Source organism: Sphaeramia orbicularis, chromosome 7 (assembly GCF_902148855.1).
Source record: "Sphaeramia orbicularis chromosome 7, fSphaOr1.1, whole genome shotgun sequence".
In the NCBI taxonomy this organism is placed as follows: Eukaryota; Metazoa; Chordata; class Actinopteri; order Kurtiformes; family Apogonidae; genus Sphaeramia; species Sphaeramia orbicularis.
Window position 1 is genome coordinate 53,061,302 of NC_043963.1, and position 25,950 is coordinate 53,087,251.

General features: G+C 38.4%; 1 pseudogene; it reads right to left on the minus strand.

The window, feature by feature from the left end:
• Positions 1 to 25,950, minus strand: part of LOC115422490 (protein kinase C zeta type-like) — a 61,477-nt pseudogene that overhangs the window by 25,696 nt on the left and 9,831 nt on the right.

A 25,950-nucleotide genomic window follows, 5' to 3' on the forward strand; every position in this document is an offset into this window, starting at 1 on the left:
AGAAGGTTGAAAGCACTTGTTGGAGGCACAGGACTTCTGATTGCTTTTGGTAAGCTAAGCAACGTAGCAGGGCTATGTGGCTCATAAAGAAAATGTTAGTAGCTTAATCATCCAGTTGATGGACAACATTAATATTCTTGGCAGTGATAACAGTAAGCAACACACATGACGACAGGAGGGGACGGCGGTGTATGAATGGATTTACCCTTCCCATTTGTGGTAGTTTTACTGATATTTCTTATCCCATATGAATTGGCCATTAATATTACCAATGCCCTGTGGTAAGGTGGCATTAGCCTACGTACTCATGTAAAACTAATCTAATCCGAGTAGTACTTAAGTTAATAAAACCAGTTTCTTTACTTTGCATTGTTTTTATACATATTTTCTTTCTAACTGCACTTTTTCTGTTTTAAAAACCTTGAAAAAAGGATTTCTGGATGGTTTTTGGGGCTGGAACAGATTAATTACACTCCAGTTAATTTCAATAGTGAAAACTGATTTGTATAATTAGTACACCACAAAACAAGCTCGACCACAAAATGAATTAAACTCGTACTGCGAGGTTCTACTGCACTAGGCCCGTGTGAATAGGGCTTATAACTACCTATAGCACCATACAAATTATAGACTTAATTACCGGCTGCTTCTAAAAGCCAGACCTAAGAAGCCGAGAACCTATGAAGAGTCAGTATTCTGCCCTGCAGTGATCTCTCACTGGCATCCCTTAAACAGACCCTACTAGAGTGCACTTGACTTATACAAAGACAGACTACTGCACTGTAAAAAGACATTAATATTGAATGACCTGTATTCTGCTTTCAAGTGGGTTTCAAATAATTGCGTGCATCAGACCAGTGGCATCACTAACAACCTCCAACCGCAACATACACACAGCGCAAAGCTTTCTGTTGGTGCGTGTGATTAGGAATTCACTTTTATTTGCCTTGTTTCTCGGGGGGTGGGTGTTCCGCTACACAGCAGTAGTCTACACACAACGTCTATAACCATATCATTCATTTTTTAACACGCACGCATAGAGGGCTTCACCTCAATCATGTGTCTGTTAGGATCTTAAACAGCAGGGTGTCTTCTCTGCTGTACGCGGTAGAAACTCTTGATATACACAGCAGACACTTTGCATCAAGTTTAACAAAGGCAAATCACAATTTCTAATGACAGCTGTGCCCCAACTCAGAGCTGATTGGCATTAAATGTGGGCGTGCTGTGTTTATTCAGTGTTTGTTGTTGTTACATTAGTTCTAAATGAACTGACAGGTTGCAGAGTCGAACTCCAAATCAGCTGTCAGCCCCTGTCTGTCAGGAGGCAACATGCACCCGCATTCCACCAATCATAAGCTCTATGCTAAGTGGAACACCGATAACCACCTTCCAGCTCATTGTTCCTGTGTTTGAAATGCCTTTTTTTGATGTTCTGGAACTTTTTTTTTTACTCAGGTTTGCAACTTTTGCATTTAAGTTCCATCACGCTAATTCATGGACAAACAAGTGATAACATTCTCATTACCATTAGCTTTATTTACAACTTAGGTGGTGCAACACACAAAAACAACTACAACTGTAGCTTTAGGATGCTTTCCAACATACAGCTGTAAACCTCTTTCATCCTGTAGACAATGCTGGACATTATTGTCTAAAACACAGCTTAATAACTGAAAACTAATGGGGAAGATGATTAACTTCCGAATGTTTTCAGGACACAGAGGATGCTTGCAGATTAGAAACATATCTGTAATTCCATCTCACATATCTAGCTTATATTTGTTGGAAAAAAAAGGTAAGGTTTTCTACTTCTTCCTGTGTTTTGATCATGCAGTGTATTTCAGTCTTAAAGTAAGGAAAACAATCTTGTTCCCCAGCAGAAATATGACTTTTACTGTACTTTACTGTAATTTTTATTTAACCCCCCCCCCAAAAAAAAAAAAAAAAAAAAAGAATTTCCTATAAACAATGCTTTTTTACTTTGTTGAAAGTCCGTTTCAGCAGTGGACATAAAATTGGTGATATAAGCAATGACATTTTTACATGTATTTCTCATAAATAAATATTCACATAAATACTCTCTTTTATTCCCTAATTCTGAATAAGACAATATTCCAAATATGTTGTTTACAAGTGGAACAAAACTGAACATTCCTCTAGTACTCCTGTTTATACGCAGCTATTCATACCCTATTTAAAATGACATTTTTTCCAGTTTTCTACTGCTGGCTGAGCCTACTGTGTGAATTGAGCCTCCTGTTCCATCAAACATCTTCTAGAAAAGGTTGGCTTTTCAATATTTGTTCAGATCTATGAATCTGGTAACACTGTCTGTCAAAATGTTTATGTTGTAGTGTGTTTTTCCGTCTGACCAGAAATATGGAATTTTTCTTGTGTCACAACCTACAGTAAATTGCAAAAATTAGATTCATTTTCTGAATGTGCTGTATTTGTGTCCAAAAAATTCTCGTAAAGATGGAGTATTATCGGCATATCCTACATGTTGGAATTGGAAAATGCTCCATTTGGGAAAAGGCCTAATTCAGGATTTCCAAGTGGAATATGCTGTTTACATGACACATTCAGAATATTTTTTGATGCAAAAAAGCAGCTTGATGCTCCAACTTTTTTTTTCATCTGTGTTTGATTATGGAGACATTTTGTACATGAATGCATCTGCTCAGTGTCTTAAAATGGCTGACACCATTTCCCATGCTTCTCTGAGGTATATTACCAACTGTAAAGTGTCGCCACACTACTGTGAGTCCTACTCTTGGGATGGATGTCTTGATCTGACCACCAGAAGGATCACCCACTAGTACATGTTTATATTGAAGGCATTACTCGGCCTCTTGCCTTTCTGCATTTGCACAGTAAAGGTGCCCTGCCACACAAAACCATTTTTACTTGGATTTTTTGAAATATGTTCAGTCCATAGGTGTTTGTGTTATGTAGTGACTTTGAAAATGAACTGCTACCTCCTCTGTCTGCTATTGCCACAGAAAAGAAGTAAGTGGAGACATCAGGTCAATTTGAAAAGCTGGTCAGTGTGACGTGTTAATGCCTGAGCTCATTACTACTCATGAGTAAGACCACGTCCACAGAATTCGTCTAGCTCAGTGACAGTTTTCAGTGACAGCAAGCTGAGGCACTGTAAAAAGGGGGTAAACATGACAAATTCATGGGGCCCAGCATTCCTGGGGGGGGGGGGGGGGGGCATAGAGCAGTGGAGGGGGGCCAGTGGATACAGGTTACAAGTTGTGAAAATTCGGTGTAAGGTCTGCTGTACAAGAGAGGCATAGAAGCCAGGACTCGGACATTCAAAGCATGTTAAGTTTTATTTTCAGTTCATGCCAGTTCCTCTACTCGTTGCGCAGGGTAAAGGATGCTGAAAAGCCAGGCTCTCATTGGCTAGCTGTTAGCCAATCAGAGTCAAGCAGATTAGCTTGAGAACTGCTGCAAATCGAGCTGAGTCTACCACGTTAGCATGGCTTAAAACTTGGTAACCAATGGTCCATGGTAGAACTTCAGACATTACAACAAAAGTAATTAAATATGTGTGGCAGGGCACCTTTAATTGTGAAGAGAAATTCAGATATTTATTCTCTCTGTACATCTGATCATACATTGCTTTCTGTTGGGTCAAAGGACTTTTGTTTACTTGGCACCTTATCCATGGAGTCTGCTGCACAAGGACTGAAAAGGCTGAACTCGTAAGTCCAAACACAGTTTTTGAAGCTGACTCACACAAACTTGCACAAATGTGTCTGTTATATGTGTTTTAACGGTGTAATCTTGTAACTGTGTTTTGTATTTGCTGCTGCCTCTCTTGGACAGGACTCCCTTATAAAAGAGGTTCTTCATCTCTAATGGGATTTTTTTTTCCTGTTAAATGAAGGTTATTATTAATATTATATTGTTATTATCAATAATAATAATAATAATAATAATAACAAAATTGTCAAATAAAAAAAAAAATAGTGGAAGTGTGATTGTAAGTGTAGTTGTTCAGCCTTCCAGCTCTTACCTGGTCCCAGTCTATACTGCGGAAAAATGTGTGTGACTTAATGTCTGTGTAGCCCGTCTGAACCTGGCATCCCAGCCGCTCCTTGGGATCCTGTTGGGATCAACACTTCATCAGAATGATAGACACGACTAAATGCATTTCATGGTATTATTAGATTTCGTCTCAAACCAAAGCAGGGCTACTGACTGAAATCTAACAAATCATATTAAGTTCTTAACTGATCAAAATAGCAACTGACAATGGCCCATTGTCTTGCGGAAAATCATAACCAGTATGTTTCCATTTAAGACCAAGCAACTGGTCTTTGGATAGTTCAGATTTTAAAACCAATCATACTCACAGGTTTACTGTTACACAATGCTTTCATCACAGAAAAATAATAAGAAAAACAAACACAAAACAGAAGACTTTAAAAAAACGGTAGAGTTTACAACATGTTGTCTGTGTCATGAAATAACTTTTCTTATGATTTGGTGTTATATAAATAAAATTTGAATGATTGATGTTGAAAGATGTAGCACATGTAGAAAATTAAAGGTTTCAAGTAAAACTATCCAGACCAAATATACACTCTTTATTTGTTATTTGCCAATACAATTCTTTAAAACAAAAAATAATTTTTCAATATATCTAAAAAACACCTGGGAAAAATCTAAAACAACTCTGCAAATTTTGATTAAGTTCAGCACATTTTGTGTCATGGTCAAAACCTTTTGCCATGACTGTATATAACATCAAAACAAATGCGCGCACACACACACACACACACACACACACACACACACACACACACACACACACACACAAAAAATGAGGGCAGAAGAAAACACTAAGACAGTGAAGTTTCATTGGTACAGTTCTGTAATGTACCCATTCAATGCAGCAGATACATTGTATTATTCAGTGTGCTGTAGAGGTGTCTCTGTTTTAGACAAAGGGTGTCAAGCTCAGTTTAGTTCATGGGCCATATTCAGCCCAATATGATCTCAAATGGGCCAGACCAGTAAAATAATCACTGGAAATAATGTCAACTCCAAACTTTTCTTTTTGTTTTAGAGATGTTTTATGTTTGAAATAGAGCTGCAACTGATTAATCGACTATGTGGTTAAAGTCAATGCAAAAAGTCCCGATTCGATTAATCGACTTCAATTGATAGAAGGGAGATATTCTATTACAGTTTTCCTGAATTGAAGCTTCTTTGTGCATCACAATAAGCGTCCATGTGAAACACAACAGCGGAACCAATGTTTAACAGCAGAGAAATGAAGGAAACAAAGCTTTGATTCAAGAGAATTGTGGCTGAATGATTTTTTTTGGATCACTTTGAGTTGATTAATTGGTTGCAGCTCTAGTTTGAAAAAAGCAAAATTGCATTATGAAAATGTTTACAAGCTATCCTTTAAAAAATGTGAATAACATGAACAACCAGAAATTTCTTAAGAAAGTTAAGTGCAATTTTAACAGTATTATGCCTTAATTTATTATTTATACGTGTGCATTGCAACTTACAGATCACAGTGGATCTACAAATGCACAAAACATTTAGTAACAGGCAGAATTTTGATAAAATTGCTCTTCTCTTAAGACATTTCAGGTTGTTCATATTTGTTCATGTTATTCAGATTTGTTGTAAAACTATACTCTGTGAATGTAAACATTTTTATGCAATTTAGTTTTTTACACTAAAACAAAGTGATTTGGAGTTGTCATTATTTTTAGGTTAATATGATTCTAAACTAAACTGAAATGATTTTGACATCCTTGGTTGTTATTATCTCAGTGTAGTTTTTTGCATTTCACAAATTCATCCCATGGGCCAGATTGGACCCTTTGGTGGGCCAGATTCAGCCCATGGGCCGTATGTTTGACACCCCTGTTTTAGACTGAACTGAGCCGAGCTTCCTCAGTTCAGTGTAGGTGTGTGCTTCTAGCTCTTATGCTGAAGCAGGAGAGTCCTTTCACTCTGTATCCAACTGTAACACTACAGCATTAGTCTTTTCATTGAACCATTAGAAAGCATGAATTTGGTCAGGAATTTTCTGCCCTCTCACTAAAAACAGGGCTCATTTTTCATTTACTTTATGTTAAATCAGGAATAAATACATCATGGTAGACCGAGCTGAATGGAAGAGGTCTTCCCTGGCTGTCCATAGCACGGCTCAAGTTCCTGGCAGAGATCACACACATTGTGCACGGTCAAAGACAGATGGGGAGGGGGTTCATAGGAGTGGGCTGCTCTCACCTTGTTCAGAAAGCCCTTGAGCACGCTGGCAGCTTTCACCGACAGAGACCTTGGGATGCGAATGGGCTTCTCAAGAATTACTGTTGGCCAAAAAAGAAAAGGACAGCAACAAAAAAGAGAGGGTGGGAAGGAGGGGGAGAAAAGGACAATTGTGAGTAGGGAGGAGCATGATTCACAGTTCAGGCTGCCTATGGATGACCATGTCTGCCAAGAGGGAATCAAAGGAAGGGAGAAGACTCGGAGGGCGATATTGTATTCTTTCCTCGCACTTTTAATGGTCTACTCACAGCCTTGAGACTCCCACGGATCAACAATGTCATAGTAACCAAAAGATAAGTACACTGAAAAATAGATTCTCCCTCAAAACTGATATTCAAGGATGCTGCGCTACTTCACAAATTTGTTCACACTGATGTTGCCAGGGGTTTTTGGAAAAAAAAAAACCTTGATGAGCTGAGGTTTGCTCTGTATAAACACTGCTCCTTTATCTGTTTACTTATTGCATCTGCACATAGCAGAGGTTAAGCCACATAGGATGGCAGACTGGGATTTCCAGTGTTAAGACCTTACACCTCAAATACAAGAAAAATCTGGCTCCAACAAACAGATATCCCCCTGGCCATATCTGTGGAAGGCCAAGTGCAGCTGTTTATCAGATAAGGGGTGGGTTTGAAACCAAGACTGACAGAGTATTCCATTAAGGGACTTTAAAAAAACAACCATGATGTCTGCCACTGACATGGAACATTCTTGAATTTGTCAGCACATCAGCATGAAACAAACTGGAGAGCAGTTCACATACAAATCTAACCAGTTGTGTCCAGATGCTATTTGTTCTGTGCCTATGAACGAAACAAGAGGTTCCAGATTAATTCTTATACAGGAAGTGCTTTGGCAATTCCATGCTGCATTTGTACATGAAGCATATCACAAGTTTCTCAGTTGTTGCCAGGAAAGCCACATCCTCACTGTTAGATGCACGTCATTTGACTTAAGTCGACTGGTTCCTTTGACTGACAAGAGACCTGCGTTACAACAGCCCTGGTAACAGGCAGACCAAAGGCCTGTTCACCCACCACCTGTCAACACTTGTCATATTCCTTCTAAATTGCATAAACTAGCAGCATTGTACCCGTGGTGTCATTGTACGATAGCATGAGAGGCTAAAATCGTCCAGCATACCTCACAACATTTGAATATGGACATAAAATTGTGCCTAGTAGATAGTCAGGTAATGTTTCTATTCATTTAGCGAGTTTGGCAGCAATCGGGCCTGTGAAGGCTGAGGAAGACCCGTACAAACACCCTCCTGTGCTGCAACATCAATCACACATCGATTGGCTACAGAATGTGCATAATAGTAGGATATACAGTACATTGAAATATTTATGCAAATTTAAATATACATTAAGCCATTTGGGCTGGAGATTGACAAAAGTGATACTTCAACATCTGAGTGCAAGCAAACACAGCAAGAGATGATACTCCAGGAGTACAGTGAAGTTCAAAAACAACCAGAACAAAGAAAAGAAACTGGGATGTTTGAACTTGAAAACACAATTGCAGTCATTTTTTTAAATTTCAAAGAGTGGGGTCATGATTCTGCCCTCTAATGTATATGCCAGACCTAATGGTAGATGGCTGCGTTCACAGGAGTTCAACTGCAGAAGGTGTTGCCAGTTTAGGCTGGTTAAGAAGGAACTTACACAAAAACAAAAGGCAGTCAGACTAGAGGAGGGACAGAAGGAGGAAGCGAAACATTAGTGATGTCTTTGAATACATCTTGGTTAACAAGTAGTCAAACTAAATATGTGTAATTATTAATAATATCCCATATGGATTTGCTGGAAGAATGTGGTAAAAAACAAAACAAAAAAACATTATATTTGAGGGGGACAAGTAAGGAAAAATGGGTCTTAGAAAATGAGAAAAAACAAACAAACTGTGAACTTTCACGTCGACATACAAAATCTGGTAGGCACACAGGGCCAGATCTACTAAGATCCCAATTTGCATGTAGTCATTTGCTTGCGCAGTCTAGAATTTTGCGTGTGGGGTGTGACCGTGGTTTGCGGGTGATTTACAAAGATTGCTTGCACAAATTACAACATGTGCAAAGTCTTGGAGACCGCCCTATTTAAATTAGGGTTTAGCGCGTGCTACTGGAGGCAATACACTGTAAAAACTGCTCTGGGATAAACCAGCATTAATGGGAACAGTGATTGAATGATCCAGACGCATGGAAATGTATCGTTGGAGGAGTTTAGTCATAGAAGGCATGGCATGACTCATCCATTTATTTATTTTTCATTTTAAAGGTGTGTGTGTGTGTGTGTGTGTGTGTGGGGGGGGGGGTTTGGATTTAATGACTGTCAGGCGCACATCATGCTGTCACACTGTAGCCAAATATCGGTGCATATTTTTAATCACAATCATCAGGAGTGGAAAAGAGTCCCATAAAGTGTGTGTGTGTGTGTGTTTGGGGGGGGCATATGTCACAATTACTTTTTCTTCCGTCACTCCAAAAATGTTCACGAGGGTGAAAAATGCATTCTCTGCATCTCGTTTCATCTTTTCGATGTCTCCTAATCACTTCCGTGTGTGTGCAATTATGCACACATGCAAAAATATAGACGCAGTTTCTATTTTTTATAAATCACTGCGTGTGCTAAATTAATGTATTTACATTTTCTCCTCCCAGCACATGCAGAACTGCGTATAAACGCCCCAAATTGCATATTCATTGTGGCAAATGTACTAACTGGATGCAGATGTGCTATTTTGCACCTTTGAAAGACGTAACCCTTATTGCGCACCGTCAGTGAATCAGTTTGTCCATTTTTTTGCGTGTGCAATGAGTTTGCACACGTTTTAATACACGCAAACCTTTGATAGATCCGGCCCACACTGTACATTGGGTCCAGAGTTAATGAAAAAGGCTGTTGGAGTCATACCCTACACTCAACAGCCCCACCACAACAGATTTTGCTATTTTCAGCAGGGAAAGTAACATTTGTTAACAACTAAAAGGAGGCCAGGCCTGACAATATCTACATGCTGCATTAAACCCAGTGTTCTGGTGAGACTGTGTAGAGCTTAATTGAACACGTGCAGGAAAATATTTTTTTCTCTACCATGTTTTGTCAGAAAGCTGATTTTCAAACTGTCCTTCCTGCATTTAAGTAATCCATTAATTGTGTGAAGGAAGCCATATACAGCACTGTCCACCACAATCAATGAATCCATACCAAGAGGGGGGGACATTCAGAAAAATACATTTGATTCCTCCAGAAGACTTCAGAGAATTTGAAGAATGTTCTGGGGATCCACGGAGGAATAATACTGTCCAAAGACACAGCAGTCTCCAAGTCCCTTTAAAGCCGTTAGGTTGGGATGTGGACCAATGGCACTCAAAGACAGAGGGTCTATAGCTAGATGGCATATGGCTGGGTGGCTCCTATAGTGGAAGGGTTGGTTTCCGTTGGCAGGTGTTCATCCAGGAACCTGCTGCTCTCCTGGTAAAGCCCCCAGGAGGATGGCGCTGGTGGCAGATGCTAGTCATGGTGCCATGCTATGCTCCTGACAGTCACAACAGACACATAAAGCGTCATATGAAGCTATCGTAGTAGTATGGAGGAATTTCTGTTCTAGAGGGCTGTGTGAGTGGGTGTGATAGAGGTGGAGGGGTAGGGGTGCAGGTCGGCTATGTTAAGGTACCATATGGTTTGAAGACACACAATTACAAATACAGGGACATATTACACAAAGAACACGCACAAAAGAGGTTACAATCACACCCACAAAACTGTGAGTTTATTAGTGCCTACTGTAGAACACACAACTCTTGAAAGGATGAAAATCAAAGAGGATCACACTTTTTTGCTTTGAGAATAATGTTTTGACTATAACTAGATTAAATACAGTACATCTGTTCATCACCATCACCTGTCTGCAGCACTGCCACCACTGCTCTGCTGATGACGCAACAAACTGGATTTTGTCATTATATTTATGTTAAAATGTATTTAACTCCTGTCAGGGATTTAATCTATAAGCAGTTATTTCCTTATTGTTGCTTGGGATAAGATGGATTCTAATCTATTAGTTGTTGGTAATGCACACATCACGGCAGGGTGAAACATAACATGCCCACACTAAACCCTCAGCCTTCAGTCCACCCCAAAGTTTTTGCACATACGGATGGACGACAAACAGATGACAATACCCTGCAGCAAGGTCTGAGGGTAAAAACCAACAATGACAGTCATCATATCAATTGTTTTAGATAACAACATGATATTATTTTCGGATTATCATAACAATTTACTTTAGAGATCAGTGAATATGAGTATCGCAATAAATATTTTTTGCATGAGGGTTTTGCAACAATAAGTTAAAGAGTGATAGTGAACACAACAACATCCAATTCATAACTGTTGTGGGATTTTGGTCTTGTATTCTTCTATGACTCTTACAATGGTTCCATGTTGTTACATCTTTTTCATCATTTTTGCATCTGTTGGATTGTTTTCATCTTTTCCATTGTTACCCTCAGCCACACTGGAAACAGGGTATTGTCATCAGTTAGCTGTCCATCCGTCCGTCTATCTGTCTGTCCATGTGGGGTGGGCGTCCAGCACATCGTCAGTCCGTCTGTCTGTCTGTCTGTATATGAAAAACTTTAGTCTGGACTGAAGGCCGAGGTTTTCAAGTGTGCGTACATTATGTTTCTCATATTTTACAGGATTTTTGTTTTTTTTTCCTTATATCTTTTACAAATACTTTAAAACCACAAATAACCCCCTGGCTTCTTCAACTCTCACTTAGATCATGATTGCATTTCTGACTATATTGCCCAGCCTCTACCTCACATGACTGTCTGTGTGAGCCCAGATTAAAAACATGAGCAAATACTAAATAGGATGGATTTTGCTGAAACATCCAGACAGGAAAAAGACTTGGATAAGATGGCTTGGTATTATGACCGCAGCAGACATTTTACTACAGAATCTGTCCACAGACTGTTGTGATTGTGGTTGTAGTTGTTTTTGTGTGTTGCACCACTGAGTGACATAAAAAAATACATAAATACAGTAAAAGTCAGACTCAAAGAGCTTTTCAAACCACCTCAAAATATGGTTCCGATGCAACCTGACAAAAGCCTTCTGTGAGTGGAGTTACAAACCTGCCTCTTACTGAACACTACCAAGGCCAGGGGTATCAAGCATCTGGCCCATGGGCCAAGACCGTAATTTCTGCATTTGTGAAATGCAAAAATTATGGCTGAAGCTATTAGCCAACAAGGATGTAACAATCATTTTAGTTAAGGTTCCACATACAGACCAATATGATCTTTAGTGTCATAATATAAATAATGACAACTACAAATTTTTCTCTTCTTTTAGTGTAAAAAAAGTAAAACAACATTAAAATGTTTATATTTACAAACCATCCTTTCACAACTTTAACATTTTGTTTATGGTTCTCAAATTTTTGTTATTTTTGTTCAGGTTTTGTTCTTGTTACTTTTTAATGTGTTCATATTTGTTGATTTTTGTACTTTTGTTCATATTTGTTGAAAAGTGAAATTTTAACAATATTCTACCTGTTACTAAAAGTTTTTGTATTTGTACATTCACTGTGATCCGTAAGTTGTAATGCTCATGTATAACTGATAAGTTGTGGCACAATATCTTTTTTAAATTTCACTTGTTTTTCTTTAAAAATTTCAGGTTTTTCAGGTTATTCAGTTTTTTTTGTGAAAGGACAGTTTGTAAATGTAAACATTTTCATAGTTTGATAAAAAAAAAAATTTGCACGAGAACAGAGAGGAAAATTCGGAGATCTCATTATTTATAGGTTGTAATGTTATAATTACACTGGTCTGACCCGTCTGAGATCAAATTGGACTGTATGTGGCCCCTGAACTCAAATTAATTTGACGTCCCAAGACCAAAGAAATAGTGGTGGATTTCAGAAAGTCTAACCCCACTCTTCAGCCAGTCAACCTATGTGGGGTAGACTCTGAGGTGGTCCCAACATTCAAATATCTAGGTGTGCATCTTGACAACAAGATGGACTGGACCCTGAGCACAGATGCAGTCTATCAAAGGGGCAGTCGGTTAAGAAGATCAGGTCCTTTGATGTCTGCTCTAAGATGTTGCACATGTTCTACCAGTCGGTTTCATCCAGTGTACACTTCCATGCTGCTGTCTGCTGAGGGAGGCAGCATCAGACAATAGGACACACAACAGCTGGACAAACTGGTGAAAAAGGCAGGTTCTGTTTTTGTACAGACACTGGACTCAGTGGGGACTCTGTTGGAGAGATACACACTGTAAAGTGGAGGGCATCTTGGAAAATCCAGATCATCCTCTTCATCCCGTTCTGACAAACCACAGAAGCAGCTGCAGCAGGCATCTAACCTCATTAAGATGCAGGACTGTGAGATATAGAAGCTCCTTCATGCATACAGTGTCAGAGTCTACAGCACCTGACTAATGATACATTTATTCTTTTGATTTTATTCAGCTGATCAAAAAGTATCTGTATTTGCAAAAATCACTTTTTATGGTTTTTTTTTCTTCTTTTATTTAGTCTACCAGTTTTATTCACAGTCTTTAAATTAGGATTGTACATAGAAAACACAAACAAATGTACATTTAACACTAGTGTAAAAGGCTTCCAGCTCATTTTGTTGTTTGAGGGTTTCCAAGTTGCAAGTGAGTACAGGCAATCGAATTTTTACATCTGTCTCCTTCTACCATAAGCGTAATTATAGAACAATGATCAACAACAGTGAGTATGCCCATAAAAGTATGTCTCCCCAAAAACATACTTTTATGGCTGCTACGATAACATTCTCTCTCCTGGTTAAAAGCATTGAGTGTTTTCCTTGGAAGGAGACGTGGCCCTCTGTTTTCAGGTGTCTTCGCCTGGTTACTTGGCCCAATCTCACATTAAATGAAAATGCCATTACCTGCCAAATGAAGCAAACTAATGCGGAAAACACGCTGAACTGTTCCACACATGCACCCTAAATATCAGGCTGTAACAGAGGCCGTGATGTACTGCCAGTTTTTCCACAGTTCATTAGAGGCGGAGGTAGAAATGGGAATCAAGAACCGCTTATTGTAGAGAACCAGTTCCCAGTAGCTCAGTTCCTTGGAATCATTAGGCTGCTTGCTCAACAATTCACTTATTGGTTCCGCGACATCATCATGTCAAACGTGTCACATGTCATTTCCATATTTTGGTTTAGAAGAATTCTAAAGTAAGGTTGTATTTCACCAGTGGTGACAACACTAGGGCCATTTGCAACAGTTGCAGAGCTTCCATTACAACAAAGGGGGCAAATACCTCCAACATCCAGAAATATTTAGCCACACAGCATCCAATTAAATTATATGACTGTTGCATCTTTAATGCACTGCATAGTGAAGGTGGTGGCAACTCTGGAAGCAGCACGTAGAGCAAGGCATTTGTCTGTCACAGCCGCTAACATTAAACTCCTCTGAATTCTATTGATACTGTTAATGTCAGCCCTGTTTCACTATCAACCTGCATTCATTATTGTTTATGAATAATCTCCTTTAATTACATTTCGATGATGATGAGGCTCAGAGGCTGCAGTAAGTACATCTAACACCTTTTTTTACTACCCTTTATGAGCTTGTTCAAATCAAATGCAAAATGTTATGTAGTGCATATTTGACATTAAAGGGTTAATGCAAACAAAGCCATTTGCACCATAGTTTATTTCCTAATCCAGTGCAAATCAATAAGCGAATAGATAGGGAATCAAATGGATGGTGATATTGATGACGGAACTGGAATCGCTAAATTTTAAATTTCCATCCCTCGGCAGAGGAGCATGTAGTACAGCACATGCATGCAGCATACATCACTTATCAAATATTAACCAGTTTCTTGCTCAGATAGTAACACCAATATAGAGGGTTTTGGAAGGTTATTTAAATAAATCTAACACATTTTTCTTTCACATTCAATGCAGCAGATTCATTGTATTAATCAGTGTGCTGTAGAGGTGTCTCTATTTTAGGACCAGGGTGTCAAACTGTTTAGGTCAGGGGCCATATTCAGCCCAATATGATCTCAAAAGGGACCAGATCTGTAAAATAAGAACATAATAACCTATAAATAATGTCAACTCCAAACTTTTCTCTACCTTTTAGAGAGGTTTATGTTGAAATAAGTAAAACTACACTATGAAAATATTTACATCTACAACTATCCTTTAAAAAAGTGAATAACACAAACAACCTGAAATTTCTTAAGAAAAATTAGTGCAATTTTAACAATATTGTATTTCAGTTCATCATTTACACATGTGCATTACAATTTACAGATGACATAGGATCTACAAAGACACACAGCATTTAGTACAGGCAGAATATTGTGATGATTACACTTCAGACATGTCAGGTTTTACATGGTTATTCATGTTCATGTACATTTTTATTTGACACTAAAACAAAAGGAAACAATGTGGAGTTATCATTACTGGAGTGTTATTATTAGGCTGTATGTGACCTTGAATTAAAATGATTTTGACATCCATGATTGTTAACGTGACTCGTCCAGGGTGTACCCCGCCGTCACCCACAGGTAGCTGGGATAGGCTCCAGCACCCCCCACGTCCCTAATGAGGCTAAAAGCGGGTTCAGAAGATGAATGAATGAGTGATTGTCAGTGCTGTCAGTGTCATTTTGCATTTCACAAATTCATCCCTCGGGCCGGACTGGACCCTTTGGCGGGCTGTTTTTGACCTGTAAGTTTGACATCCCCGGTTTAAAAAATCCAACACTAGCAAAGAGGCCCCATTGGCATTAGACTGCATTGTCTATCAGTGCACCAGAGATTGGGGTTCATATCAAGACGTTCATATCAATGTAGTTGTGCAAAAAACAAAAAAAAAGGACTAATGTCCCTGTATCTTCATGTCATGTTCTATCAAGACTTAATACCCAAGTTGAATGTGTGAGGTTCTGCCTGCTATGTTAGAGTCCTGTGGTCTTCATAAGGGAGATCCTTCCCTTAATAGAAGTTGGGTGTACTTTCACTGGAGGAGAACTCAACTAATTAAATAAAAGTCCATATGTGACTTCTATCAGTGCTTATTAGTAAACTAATATTGATATTTCTAACAGTTTCCATGGTATAAGCCACTGAATATGGACCATTACTTAAAATAATTCAAAATATTCATCAAACGTTCAAAACATTCAAATTTCTGAAAAGTGTGAACAAAGTTTGTAGACATTGTCCCAAGGAAAATACATATAAAATTTGACAAATCTGACCCAGTAGTTTCATCTGTGAAGATGACGCCGGACGCAGCGGCCTCACAATAGCCATGGCTATTGGCCAGTGAGATAAATATGCTGGTGACATTCTCAGACTTTATTTTCCAGCGCATCACTTTGGTGTTGTGTCGGTCTTTGACACTAAGGAATGATGACTTCGTAATACATTCAGTGTGCTGGTCTAAGGTTGGAAATCTACACTCAAACAGCCACCAAGATCTTTAATATAGAAAAGTTCATGTTTTTCCCCTTATTGTCCTTTACTTAAATACAGTTGTATTCAGTCTACCTGATGAGCCCATTTCTTTGGGCTACAGTCGTTACCAGGACTTGTGCCACATCAGCCAACTTCTCCGTGGGCAGAAGTGGCATATTGTTCCTTTCCTTTATCTCACCTTGAAAGAGGTACTCCTCAGTGTTCATGTCAGGATTGTCGGTGATAATGTCAAACGGGGACCTTCCAGCCATCATCTCAAACATCAGGACACCCAGAGCCCACCAGTCCACACTGAAACCTGGGTGGACACACAGCAATGACACAAAGTTTCATTGTTAGAACATTGGTAAGTGTGGCATGAAGACTGTCCTCCAAATATCTCCTGTCTTATTAGCCAAAACTATATACTGAGGCTGCAAGTTTTTCTGAAATAATAGAAGTACAACATTGAGCCTGTTTCCATGACCATAAAAATCCGATAACAGAGTAATCAGATAATGTTAATAATCAGATCTGATGTGTTTACATGCACTCAAGAAATGCAATAATCAAAAACCTCTGGTTTAGACACTCCAGTCCATATCAGATTTCTTTCGGGAGTACATTACATACATACATAGTGATGGTAGACTCAAACTATCTGTTATTGTCGTCTGCTTTGACTGCGTAACCTCCATTTTCTACAATTTTAATTGTTTTTACACATGTAGACATAAAAGAACGAAATACATCAGATTAACCTGTATATGTCAGGGTAGAGACTGCGATCTGGTAGGATCGGCGATTCTACCAGTAGAGACTCCGATCGAAGTCTCTACCATTAGAAACTCCGATCAGAGTCTCTGACCCTAACCCTAACCCTAATCCTAACCGTAACCCTAACCCTAACCCGATCGGAGTTTCTACTGGCAGGATCGGAGTTTCTACCAGTAGAGACTCTGATCGGAGTTTCTACTGGTAGAGACTACGATCGGAGTCTCTACTGGTAGAATCGCCGATCCTACCAGATCGCTCTCTCTACCCTGATATATACATGCAGGAAGACATCGGGGTACTGGGGAGAAGTCCAGGTGTGTTAATCGGATTTCTCATAATCAGATAACTGCTGTTATGTGATAAAACATAGATAATGCTGTTTAAATAATCACTTGAAGAATCTGATATCTCCAGAAATCTGATAATGATTGGAGTATTAATGTGGATGTAAACTGGCTTATTGACTAGGGAATTTCATACCAAAAATGTGTTTCTGTCTTTATTATAGAAATATTGTCCCCAAGGCTCTACTCACCGTAGTCCTCCCCTCGGAGGATCTCAGGTGCAATGTAGTTGGGTGTTCCACAGAAAGTACTAGTGGTGTCACCAGGCCTGATCCCTTCCTGAGTGGGACAAGAGAAGGATGTACAAACCAGAGAAAAATGTTTGCAGGGGTGAAAGAAGAGTTGTTTGAAAGAACATTAACAGTAAAAACATGAAGGGGGGAGTTAAAAAAAAAAAACAGATAGAGGCCCCGTTTGTACTTTGAGCTGATACTGATCTGCTGCATTATTGATAACCCCACACCAGCTGTCCTCGCAGCAAAAGATCAATACATCTCTTACCTTGCACATGCCATAGTCCGTGAGCTTGATGTGTCCCTCGTGGTCAAGTAGAACGTTGTCCAGCTTTAGATCACGGTAGATGATGCCCTTTTCATGCAGGAAATTCAGAGCGATACAAATTTCAGCAGCATAAAATCTGCAGAGAAGGGAAAAAAAATTCAAAGAATGATGTGTCTGACCTGCCAAAGTATTTTCAACTCCACTTTTTACCTGAAACAAGCAGAGTGTGTTTCATTCCTACTCCAAACCAAGCAGTAAATCCTCTGAGCTACTATGTTTGTATTATTACTTTCCGCTTTCCATTTTACCAATAAGTCGCTTCAGGCAATATTTTCAAATTACTGTGAAATCGGTTGAGGTTCCAGATTTATAGTGAAAACACATCAAATATCATCATCATCGCAAATCAATCAATCCAGAAGAGGTGAGTACCGTCACTGTCATTTCTCTGATAAATAGTAGATAATGAGTTAGCTTTCATTTGATTAAAATGTCTTTTGGTAAGCTAAATGACATTTTTGTCTTTGTGAAACACAGTTAACATTACACCACAGAGATGCATGACTAGAAGCCAAATGTGCAGATAAAAGGTCATCAGAGCCTTTTGGGTGCACCGCTGTAGGAGAGCTGGAATACGATCATTTATAACATCAGTTGAAACAAAAGACTTCACTGCTCAAACTCATATTTCTAGAGGCAGAAACCCACAAAAAAATGTCTGAAAAGTCTGAACAGGGCACTGTAAAAATGGTCATATTAGTCATATTGATTATTATTGTAATAAATGTAATGAAAAGTCATTATTTTCTTCAGTGGCTTTAAAGTTTAAAGGTCCTGAGTGAAAGATGAGGAAACCAGAAAATTTTAGATATTGTAACAAATTTTCTACACATATATAATAATGAAAAAAAAAAAAAGGTCCAAAATAAACATAGCAAATAAAGACAGAATTTCCACTATGCAGAAGAAGCTCCCTTCTCCTTAACCATACCTCTAAGAGTTCCATAAGTTGCTTGAGCCCAAACAGCAACTAAACCAATTTCTGGTCATGGGGTGTGGGTCAAATAAATTTGCATGGGGACTCTAAAACTTTCCTGAACAGATGAGATGAGGTTGTGGTTTCATTGGAGGATTAAAGGCTCAACCCTGGTTGCAAATTTTGGTGCTTGTGGCCAATAGAATTGTTTTATTTCTGGCATTAATGTGACTTGATGACGTTCACTGAGTTGCCAAGTTGCTTCAAGTGAGATACAGACAATTTTAGGACTCCCAAAGCACATGGTTAATCTGCTCCAAGAACCCTTAGAATGCAGGGTGACTTTAGTCAAACAGTCTTATGGCAAGCATTATCAACTGACTCAAATTACATGTTTGACACTTCACACAAATTTAAAACTATAGCCTTCATATCTTCTTTAGTCCCCCCCTCAAGTCTTCTTCACCATCAGCCTCCCCTGGTGTTTATCGAAACTGCAATTGCACATTACAATGATCTGTCATGTTATATCGTTTTTATTAAAATGGAATGTATTTAAAAAGTACCCTCCATAACAATTAAACAATGTAATATATAATGTAATTTACCTTAGAAACATTTTTTTAAATATTGCAAGTAAGAAATTACATAATTACACAAATTTCATGTGGGCTGTGAGGAAATTCAGAACTTCTGGAAAGAGATTAATAGAATGTGTTAACCCTGTGGATGCAAAATTGTGTATTTTACACATCTTCCCTGAGCAGTGTCAAGTAATCAGAAGAAAAAGAAAACTTACTTTTTTGCTTATTACAAGCCAAACGTTTTATTTAAAATGGAAAGATGTTCAAGGACTACAGCTGATCAATGGATTAAAGAAATGTCTTGTAACCTTGCATTGGAAAAACTGATGCACCTGGGTAAGGAAAGATTGAAGACTTGATTGAAGATCTGGACACCTTTTCTACAGTTTATAAAGGACTTGTCTGTATAAACAGTTAAATTGTAACTGTCAAATATATTTTGTAACACTGAGAGTGTGATGCTGTTGTGTGGATGGGGGGGTTATAGGGATTGTTTTAATGTATAAGTGTTGTTACCTGTTTTTACATAACAATGTAAAACAACAATAAATATATTTATAAAAAATGTACCGTCCATGAACTGACATTGAATTCTCAATGAAACCCAGTGCTAGCCCCGGGTGCGACTGTTCCCCTTCGTCTTCTGTGCTTTGTGAGACTGAGGGAAACACTGCAGACATGTTTGACAGTGCAGTCGCTTCCCACACCTCTCCCTTCGTTTTCCCTGTGACAGCCTGGCTTTGCTTTGTGCTGATGTTTCTTCGCTGGCACGCAGACTGATAGAATCTGCGTTCTATCAGCAGTACCATCCATTGCCCACCGGCATGCCTCCCCCACGGCGCAGGGGAATGTGGCAGGGCTTTCTAAGAGAGCTGCTCATGAATATGTACAATCATTATGAGTGATTAACATGCTGCTTTGCATATGTACAGCCAGCGTCTCCAGAATACAGATTGCAGGGACCGATAGGGGCCCAACGGTGCCTCTCTAAATTACCCGGCCTTTGATCCAGCATTTATCAGTGCTGCAGTTGGAGTGCCTTACAAATACATAGGCACAAAGAATTATATGAGTTCATTATAATTTTCAGAGCTAAAAAAAAGGAGCTAAGTTGGGTTTTGGCACCGTATGTGCATGAAGAGCTGATATAGCAGGGTATGAATATAACCAAGCATACGTTCTACAAAAAAGGGTTTTTTTTGTCCTAACTACTGCACAAAGGATCCACATAACATAAATATAAAAAGGGACCCTTCTGGAAGATGTTCAATCAGTCTGCCCTGAAATAACAGTTAATTGCATGTGTGTTGCTTGTGTAACTGCCTGACCATGCCATGTCATCTTAACCACAAATTCACCCACTTGTATGTCATGCTCCCATCATGCAGTCTATTCCTGGTGGCCGGGCTACAGGAGTGAGCCTTGTTTTAGATGCATTTGAAAATTATGGTTGGAGAAACAAGAATTCAAGAGTAATTTCCAGTAAACCCAAAGAAGCCAGGCAATATGAAGCACATTTTGATGTACGAGTCAAACACTGTACTGCATTTAACATGATTTCAATACTGAGGTGAGACGCATACTTTTCTCAGCAAGCATGTAGACAGATGTTGGTGGCAGAGCTGTACGTTTACCTCGCATGCTCTTCTGGGAGCTTCGTTGTCGTTGCATATGAAACATCAAGTCCCCACCGTTCACAATTCAATCACCAGAAATAACCTGCAACCCAAAGCACGAAGGAACAGATGTCAGTGAACAGTAGCAAACTGTTCAACACAGGAACTCAAAAACATATCAGGAATGCACAGTTTTACAGAGGTAGTTAAAAAGCCTGCCTTGGAGCTGCACCAGTTTGTTTTACACTCCTAGGAGAAATGAACTGCATTTTGATTTTGTCTCTTATGTAAATGTCTTCTTAAAGCACTTTTTATTTTTACCTTTCTGGCAACAGTTGTTCCACCTCATTTAATCTGTAGATATGTGAGTTGCAATAAATTCCCTTACAGTATTAGTGAAATTTCTTTGCAATGGCATGTTTTTGTGAATTTATTTATAGATAGTGTCAAACTATTTTGAATTACTAAAACTGACTCTCCTGCAATCAATACAAGATATTTGCCAAAATTTAACATAACTATGAAATAAATGTGACATTTATTGTGACATCGCATAAGGCATTGTATGTCATAAAGGAGCCCATGGTAAATGTGTCCTGTAATAAAAGCTAAAGGCGGTCTAATGAAATATTGTATGTTGGACTTTTTTGGCTGGGCAGTGAAGTTTCATTCTATTCCCTGAAAATAGCAAAGGCACCAAGTGTGTTTGTAAGAATACTAGCATGAAACATACTTTTAGTCAGAAACAGGTCATAGATATCTGTGATTTGAATAAAACAGCTATGGTGTTTGCCTCCAATCTAACCTATAGGACATGTGGGCTGAATAAATTCACCAATAGTTTTAGTGACTGCAGAAACACCAGGGTTCTGGTTTGTTTAGATTCCAAATTAACAACAAATACCGTGTTAAAAGTCTGATCCACACATTAAGTCACCATAAAAGTCACACAGTAAGTTAAATAAATTAATAGATCACACTGGGTTTAGTAAAGTGAGGAGGAAGGGAGGTGATGGCAGATAAAATACAGGACTCTGCCACCTGACAGTTTTCATCCTGACTCCCAGTTAAAGGTTAGAAAATACATTTCAGTTAAATCCATAAAGAATCACAAAGCCCTTAAATCACTTCATCCAAGCCTAGCTAAATGCTGCCAGGGTCTAGACTTAATATAATTAAAAAGTTCAATAATACTGTCTGAGGAAACAGTTATTATCACAATACAGAGCCCCGCCCCAAAACACCCCCACCTGGATTAACTCAGCCAATAGTTCAGATCCTTCCATTGGATAATTAGTACAGTGATTAATCATCTCAAAAAACAACCACTGATTTACTAGAAGTATAAACATTGGACAATGCATGGAATCATCAAATTCATCAGACTCAAACTGTGAAAGAGTGATTCAGGGACCATGAAACATTTACAAGGAATTCCGACCTGAACTCTACTGGAGGAAGACTTTACACAGTGGTCCACTCCATTATCAGCTCTTGGCAAAAATTTATGTAATGTGAAATGGATAAAAATGCATTTGACATGTATTGTGACACCCACATAAGGACTATGTATCATAAAGGCTTCATTCTATTCCCTGAAATACCAAAGCAACCTGAATGGTTGTAAGAATGCTAATACAAAAGCATACTTTTATTCAGAAATATATATACAGTATATCCATGATTTACATTCAGTGGTGACCTTTCGTTATTGTAACTAAGTGTGTTTGTCTCGACCCTGTAATTCGTTCATTTTTCCCCTCACACCCGCTCTTTCAAATGTTCTTTCAAGGGGCTTTGCAGGGTAAAATATGTAATATTAATAATATCATATTATTATTGCTATTGTTATTATTGTTATATACATTAATTCTTACATATTTTACAGTTACACATAACAATAATATGTTATTATAGTTATGTATTCTGTATTTTATGCTGCCAACTGTTTTTACTGTTGGTGTTGACCATCAAAGGTAATGGAGAGGACCATTAATAACTTTGAACATTTGGTAAAGGAAAAGGCTACTTTATAAATTAGTCATTTTAGAGAAAGCAGTGGTTCCTAAAACTTTTTGACTCAAGATCCAAAAGATAATCTGATAAAGTAGCAAGTCTTCCACAAAATAATGCTCAGTAAATTCACTTATTAATGTAATGTTAGAACGTCAACCGTTTGTAAGTAACCTTAACTTACACTGACGATCGACAGATCCATGACACAAATAATCCAAATACAAACGTAAACAAATGTTGATTTTTGATTATTCCATGCATTACTTTAGTGTTGTTTCAATAATTTTGTGCATCATTTATTTCTTGTTAGACAAATAACACTGCTGAACCTAGACCTGACCAACTGAAGCAACCCCAAATCATAACACTGCCCTGTAGGCTTGCACTATAGACACTAGGCATGATGGGTAATCACTTCATCCACCTCTATTTCACTCTGATGCATCCATCACTGGTACAGGGCCTAGACTCATCGGGTCACATGACCTTTATCTATTGAAACACAGTCCAATCTTTATGCTCTCTGTCAAACAAGGTTGTTTTAAAAAATGAGAAGTTAGTACAACCGTTAAAAGGTTAAAGAACTTGTTACAGCTGAAACATATTAATCACTGCAGTAATTATCCAATGGAAGGATCTGAACTAGTTGCTGAGTTAAATCCAAATGGTTACTTTATTTTGGCAGTGTATTTTACTAATTTACTATTCATTTACAATTAACAGAGGTATTGAATTTGCACTTATCACAGTAATCTAATTCTAAAAGATACACACTGATTCCCATCATACAGCGAATTCCACATTTAGTGTCACTAAATACATTCCTGATCCAAATTTTAAGACCAGTTGAAAAAATGCAAGAATTTTGACAACTGGTCTTAAAATTTTGATCAGGTGTTTCATATACAGTACTGACTTGAGCACATTCTTAGATCTGACAGTGTTATCCCTTGTCATGTCTTACCGGCTTTCGTTTGGAAACACGAGTGGAGGCCTACTAAAACGGGTTGGTGGACGCCTGTTCAAACACATGTTTCTCTGTCTGCACCCAGTCAATGTCCTGCAAGGGTGAGGGGGGATGGGGAGACAAACAGAGACAGAGAAGAAACATAGAGTATTAATGTTCCATCTGACTGATCAATACAGGGCACTTGTTGTCAAACAGCACGATGGAAAAACAGTGGCTTAAAGGATAATGCTCATAAAATGTGACCATGGGATGGTGTGTGCCAGAAGAAAACTGGCTGCGTGTCTGTACTCTGTGAAAACAGTTAGTCAAGTTAGTCACCAACATGAATGGAGGCTATAAGGACACTTTAAATATTACATCCAAACATGTTAATTGTTTGTGTCTTATCCTGCCTTCACGTGCCATGGGCATTATGGTAAATACTAGTTACGATCTCAAAAATTGGATGAATGCTCCCTCTCGTCATATTTTCCACTGGAGAACTGGGAAAAAAGCAAATGAAAGCCAAAGTGAAAGCTCAAATGAAAATAACCTTTGAACCTTTCAACACTGGGGAGAGCAATGAAGGATTCATCGCAAATGATAAACAATGCTTCCATTAACATTCTGCTGATGTTAGGTGATGATTTTGTACATTTGTAGCATACACAACTTGCAAAACAAAGAAAACCTCTAACATGCCCGCACTTGAAAACCCTCTGCCTTCAGTCCACGCCAGGGCTTCCTTATCGCTGACTATCTGCCGCCCCCCCTCGGTTGAGAACAACTGGTGCACGCCAAAGTGTTTGCACATCCAGATGACAGACGGACGACGAACTGATGACAATACCCTGCGGCGAGGGCTGAGGGTAAAAATTAAATTCCCCCCACCCCAAAAAATGCTGTTGCAGATGAATTATCATGTCCAAAACTGTTTTACCAAAGTAGCAGGTTATGATAAATTGGATGTCAGCCATTTTTTGTTTGCTACGAAAAAAACACATTGAACACAACCCACTTGTAATTTCAAATTCACTAGTGAAAAAGATCATCTTCCTGATAGCACGTGAAGGCCGCATTAAAGGTGTTGGAAGTGTGTAAGGAATCAAACTGTCCAAACCCCGTCAGCCATTGATGTGTTTACATTTAACATTCATAGGGTCAGCTATGATTGTATACTTTCTTCAGAACATTCCATCACATCACAGATGCTTTGCTGGCTTTTAGACTGTGGTAGAAATGACAACTCTGAAGGTTCTGAAAAGTAAAATACCACAGTATTTGTACTGTAAAGAGTAAATTTACATAAAAGCACAATAAGGTTCTGGTGGCTTTAAATAAAATGCTTGAAATTTTAACTGATGATGCAACAGTTTTTCAGTTGAGATGGAGACCTATTTTAATAATTCTTAATGAACCGTCAATCCCTTTATCCAAACTAGCACTAAGGAAATAATGAACTGTAATTTTATGGTATAGGGGAAGAGAACTGCACATGGTCTTTCTGTGAATAATTATTTTAAAAACATTTAAAGAGTTGAAATGAGGCTGCAGTTGCATAAAGTTGATGTATTGATGTATTTCAGAGTCGAGGTCTTTACAGTCTTGCAATTGAATAAATGACACAAATTAAGACAAATTAAATGGACCACAGACATTCAAATCCAAAGCAATGCCATTATATGAGTCGGCCATCACAGAGGATGTACCTGCACACTAATATTCCACTATTATTCAGATTTTGAGGTGTCATGTAAACAGTGTATTTTGCTTGGATATTCTGACTGTGGCCTTGAATGACTACAGGTAAACAGGTATATTAGGGATGTTTAAATGACTAACAAAAACGAATAACTTATCAGCAATTTCATTTATTTATTTATTTATTTATTTATTTATTTTCCAGAATAAGGACAAATACGTTTGGAGCATTTTGTGTTTGCATGTAAACAGATTCATTGCCGAATGCCACACTGTTTCTAGTTCCATCTCACCACACACTGAGAAAAAACTGAAAAACAGACCATTGCAAAGATTTTTGGTCGGTGCCTGCCACATTTTGGACCATTCTTGCTCATTTTTAACACAATTGTGTCTGTCCTGCAGTGTTGTATACTCAATTTGGTACCGATACAGTACTGATCCTTCTGCTGTCTATATTTTTATAAGGAAAACTGAAGGGATTTTATTACGTTGTATTCTCTTTATAACAATGGTATCCCATATAAAGAACAGTTTTACATTATTAATGCACCATCCCAGTTAAAATCACATGAGGTTTTACTGATGGACGTGTCAGTGAATGATACATAAATATTGTATCTGGCTCTTTACTAAAAGTCCTTTCTTTTTAATGAGTGTTCAAGGAACGCAATCCAATTCAGTCCCAAAT